The sequence below is a fragment of the Crocodylus porosus genome, unplaced genomic scaffold (genome assembly GCF_001723895.1).
Source record: "Crocodylus porosus isolate Cpor-Errol unplaced genomic scaffold, CroPor_comp1, whole genome shotgun sequence".
Lineage (NCBI taxonomy): Eukaryota > Metazoa > Chordata > Crocodylia > Crocodylidae > Crocodylus > Crocodylus porosus.
The window spans coordinates 35,946,705-35,952,454 of record NW_017728947.1 but is presented as its reverse complement, the minus strand read 5'-3'; positions in this window follow the sequence as shown (position 1 = coordinate 35,952,454).

Genomic DNA, 5,750 nt, shown 5'->3' with positions numbered 1-5,750 from the left:
CCTTTTTTTAAGCTGGAAATATAGTAACCCTACATATGGATATGATCAACATTTCATAATACATAATCATTGAAAAATGAGGTTGGAAGGGATCATTTTACCTAATTCTTAGCTGAAGGCACCAACACTGCACAGGTGACCCTTTTCTTGTACGTGATATTTATTCTTGGAGTTTTTTATTTCTGGTTATTCAAAAAACCAAATTGAACTCAACTCATTTTGATGGGCTAGAATAGTGGCTCACTGAGCCCAGTGTCCTGTCTCCAGTATTGGCCAATACCTGCTGATACAGTGTAAAAATCTATGCAGTGAGTAATTCTGAATAACCTATCCCGCAACGAAAATTTCCTTCCAAAAAAAAGATATCTTATGCCTCAAAGCTTAAGGCATTCCATACTTTGTAAAGCTCTGTGTCTGTATGTGTACGTATCTTCTAGGCTTTTGTCTAAACATTTTTTAAAATCCTGTTAAAATGGATTCTCCTTTTTTGAGCTAGCTGCAGCTATAAAGACTTCATTTCAAGTTATGAGATTCAGCACACTGATTTTCAGATCCCTCAGTGAGTTTGTGGTGGCAGCAGTTAGAAAAAGCATCATTTAACTTGTAATCAGAGTATAGTTGATCAAGAAATCACTGAGAGAAAAAATATAGCATTCCTCATTTTCATTTTTGATGATACATTTCTTTAAATTCTAGTGAGATATTTCAGGTAGCTATTCATCTATCCATTTTACAGGATTTCATTTTTTTTAGTTCCCTAAAGAATGTTTTTGCAATATATGTATATATGACAGGTGAACAGGTTTATGTGTGCATGTGTGTGTGTGCGTGCATGCATGCGTGTCTATTCATCTCATTGAATCTCCTAGCATCCTAAATCTTGAAATCCTAATCCAATGTGCACAGAAATCAATGGAAATCATCTCAGTGATCTTACACAATGTTAAATCAACCTTATGGTTCTGATTAATTAAAATACCCAATATCAAATGCCTTCTCCAAATACCTTTTGGTACATAACTTGTTCCTATCTCTTTTACATATCACAACATTTGCCTCTTCCACACTCAGGGGTTTTTATTGTATCTTTTCCCAGCAGAGTTCCTGTGCCTCTTACTAGACTCTTGTCTTTTACAGAAGAATTGAAAAGGATGAGCCTTTGGAATTTGGGGCAAGAATAACCATCACGATCATCATATCTGACTTTTTCCCAGGTGGCAGAATGGCATGAATGATTTTGGAGCTGAGTAGCAAGCAAAAGAAGGGGTCTGTCACATAAAACCCCTTCTACAGGCCTTTATTCTACAAAGCAGTACTTCCAGCTGACCTTGCTCCTCTCATGCTACTTTTTTCCCCCTTCATGGACACACTCCAGAAAAGTTTCTCTTCTGAACCCTGTAGCAACTGTATTCCTCAGTGACATGGTTTTAGTTTTCCATTCTCACTTTCTGCTCCATTTTTATAATCCTTTCAGTGTAACTGAATTGAATCACAATTTCAGAATCCTTTCATGCTGCTGCAGAATTCCATGCTGATTGACAGCATAAAATAAAGGCCTTGGTGCACCATTTCAGTCTAGTATATTGCACTGTACACACAAGCTTTAGTTAAAAGATACAACACAACTGGATATTTCTTCATCGCTGTTCATATGAAAGCATCACAAAAAAGAATGTGTCTCAATTTATCACAGCCTAAAAGTCATTTTATCTCCTTCCCTGTAGCCAGCCCCTCCAAGCAGCAGGATCAGCACACATGGTCCCTCCATAGCACATAATTATCTGAACAGGCTAGAGAGATCCAACTGTGAAAGGTATTCTTCTACAGGTAACATATGGCTACATAGAGTGTCCCACCTGCAGTGGCTTCAATGACTGCAGACTCTCACATAAAAGACTTCCAATGTGTTAAGTGGCTTTGAGACAGCACTCTGCTCTCTTGTCTATCCTCATCCTGTTTTCTTTTTTGATACCACTTTGATTCAGTGCAATCTTTATGCTATACCACAAGTCAATGTACAACCGCAAAGCAGGGACTAAGAAAATGGCATTCCTATATTTTTTATGAAACAGAATTAAAATTCACAGACATATGTCTAAGATCTAGCCACAGATCTAAACACCAGCAGACTCTCCCTATCCTGAAGAAGGGTGCTTGTGCCATAAAGCTTGTAAAGAACATTTTTTCCAACTACTCAGGTGGTCTAATAAACAATATCACCATTGGGCATGTCTGCACATTCATTAATGCACCATAGTTACTAAATCAAGGTACAGTAAATTGCACTACTGCATAGTAACGCCAGCACACAGGTTTTTAGTGACACTTACTGTGCAGCAGCCTAATACTACTGCTCAGTAGCATATTAGCAGGGTTATTGCATGGCATGCTACCGCACTGTGTTACTAGGCCGCTGCGCAGGTTGCGTCTCATGTAGACATGACCACATTTACCCAAATAATCTGATCTATCTATGTCCTGAGACCAACATGACTGCAACCAACACCCCTGAAAGATCTACCCAGAGCTTTTCTTTTCCTCATTCCACATCACACAATTTATTTCTGTAAGAGAATACCTTTTCAGATGCAGCCTTACAAGAAAAATTGGTGAGTTCTTAATTGTGTTAGTAAAAATGTGGTGACCAACATATGTGAGGTAAAATTTTAAGGAAGACAAAATAACTTGTAGCCTTCATACATTAACAGGCTGAGATAAAAGCTAATGGGGAGCTCAGGGTTTCCCTCAGCCTACTATCTTGTATTAAAAACCTGAATAGCATTGTTCTCACTAGGATTCAATTTTTCAGGAGATACCATGTGTAAACTGAATTAAGAACACATCTATTTTCCTCTTAAAATATAGTATACACCCATTCCTTTTGTTGTTGGTTGTGTGGAACTAAGTTTTCACATTTCAAATTTGAAAAATTAAAAAAATACAAATTTCAAATATTAACCTGGAATATTTTGAAGTGCAATGTTGTACTTAATATATAATCATATTTCACATATAACTGTCTGTTCTTTTAGCCAAAACAAATGAAAACATTCCTAGTTACAGTTATTTCATTATAGCCATAATTAGGCATATAATTCCAGGCTTACAAAATGTTAATTTTGGCCTCTGGTACAGGAAGATGGAACTTAACATTTTATGCAAGTTTTATGCAATTTTTACATTACTCTGTTTAGTCTTTATAGGCCTTACTAGCACATGAGTGAATCACATTGCAAGGTATGGAGCAGATTTCTTTTTAAGCATGAATTGTATTCTGCTGTTATTTTGCTTAGTGGGGAGGAAAAGGAAATTATTGTAAGAAAGTTTTTGTCTGGCTGCTGTGAGGCCATTGGTAGGTTGCACATCCTGAAATAATGAGGGGTGCGGTTGGAACTTACTGATGAAAAAGTTGCAGGTTTTTTATAAACAATATAATTTGCAACCCCCTTCCTCCCCTCCCCACCCATGCACACTTTATTTCAGTTTAGCTGAAATCCATTCTTAACCAACGTAAAATAAATCAAAATAAGTTATCTTAAAATGAAATAAGAATGGCCCTTTGTGCCAGTTCAGTAAAATCAGAAATCACACATTAAACCAGCCAAGTTAATGTATCATTTGACTCTACAACCAGAAGCATCATAGGAAGTTGTACAGGCTTCTGTGGTCCTGCTAACATCCCAATTTGTAGTTTGTCCATGCAGGACAGCTAAGTTATGTCATTGTAGCAGCAGCAGAAATGAGAAGGCATTAGCAAGCATTTGTTCCTTCACTTTCCAAAATAATATGTATCACTCTAAAGGGTGACATTAAAAATGTGTCACATTGTCACATCTGTGAACAATTTTCCTATATTAGGTCATCATTTAAAAGCCATTATGAATAATTATGTATTTTTTCTCTCTCCTGTATCCTTGTTGCAGCAGGAAATGTAATAAGGTGTATTCTTTGCTAGCTTTGAAACCAACTAAAGAAGCTAAATTGTACTTCTTGAACTATGAAGTTAGGATAATAGAATTCTGACTGATCAGAATTCAAAGGCATTCCCTATTCTTGTCAGATTCAAAGATCTGTAAGTCAAGGGCAATTACCTCAAAGACAATGTTCCAGCTTTAGTGTCTACAGAGAATCCTTAAAGCTTTTCCCTTTTTTAAAACAATCATATGTTTCCTAGAGTTTCTTCTGTTCCTGTTTCTCACTTTGGCATTTCAGATGAAACTTGGTTTCCTGTTGAAATGATCTTTCCTTTGATGGATATATTTTTATCTGTGCTGAGACCTAGCAGTCTTTTTACAGAAACAGTTTGCTATTGAATGTGAACCTACTTACTCTCGATCACAAATTGGCCCTGTATAGCATGTCCCAAATCTTGCTCACATACCTTTAAAGTATTACTTTATAGTGGGTAGAGAAGCAGAGTAAAAATAGGATGTGTTGATGTAGCTATATTTTTATTTTGCACATAAAGCCCTTTTTTAGCATTTAAACTACAGTGAATAATTGAAAGACATTGAAATTACAAGGTACTAATATCAAGTAATCTCTGCTTATGCTAATAATGCAGCCATTTAATAACATGCTTACAACCATTACAGTTTGTAATAAACATCAAATTACAGGGTAAATAAAATGACTTTTCTCTCTCTAATTAATATATATTTTTCAGCCTATTATAACAGGGGTGAATATTTTCAAGATCTCCACTGATTTTTACTATGGTTTCTGTTAAAATTTACGTTGTGAATTGTATATCGCCGGTTTCTTACCTTGGTGTTTACTTTTATATATAGGAAGAAACATAAAGAAGACAGGTTTTCTTCTTGTTTTTCACTGGCAATGATATGATTCCACACAAGTCTAACTCAGTGCTAGAATCTGGTGCATATTATAAGTTCAGGTAAGAACTTAAGTACTTGCAGTTTAATAAACCCAGTTATATGTGTCTTCATTCATAATTCTCTATCAATTTAGCAATATACTATTAAAGAGATGAAGTGGACTGTGATAAACAAGCTATGCTATCTTGTCTACAGGTATATATTACATATATACTTTTGTGCTGGTTTTTTTTTTTTTATTAAGCTGAGTTTGTACTATTAGGTCATTCAATAGCACTCAGGTCAAATGAAAGAGATAACATTTTTTGTACCTATGGGATTTTCCACAGAAATTTGCAGTAATACATTAAGACACTTGTGTTTTCTACATTTTAAACAGATATAACTGCCTCCCAACAACATGTGCTTTGCATGGACTCTCCTCTGGGGTTGAGAAACAGGCAGTACACTTAAATCTTTTCCCAAAATACAGAGGTGATTAGGTAACTACGGTGTTTAGCATAGGTTAGAAAGGACAGTGATATTGAACTCTGCCACAGGTCATGCAATATACAAGTAAAAAGGAAAAGGCCTGGCCTATATTAAAAGTGGGTCATGGATAGGCCTAGCTGCTGCATGGTAACTTGCATCCATTAGTCCTGGAGTATGCTTCCCAAATTCCTGACCAGGACTTTGTGCAAATCAAACCAGAGACAGCTTGGAAATCCAAGTTCAGTGTACACTTGGAGAAACATCTAGAGTTTAGAGAGTATCATGTAGGTATTCATATGGTACTGATGCAGTCATTAAGGTTCATAGCCCTCACAACTGGAACTCAGTACTTTGATTTAAGGAGCCCTCTCTATGCCACAATATGCATTTCCTCTTAACAATAGAGGACTTGTCCGAGGCCTCCACCCAGACAGAGCCCTC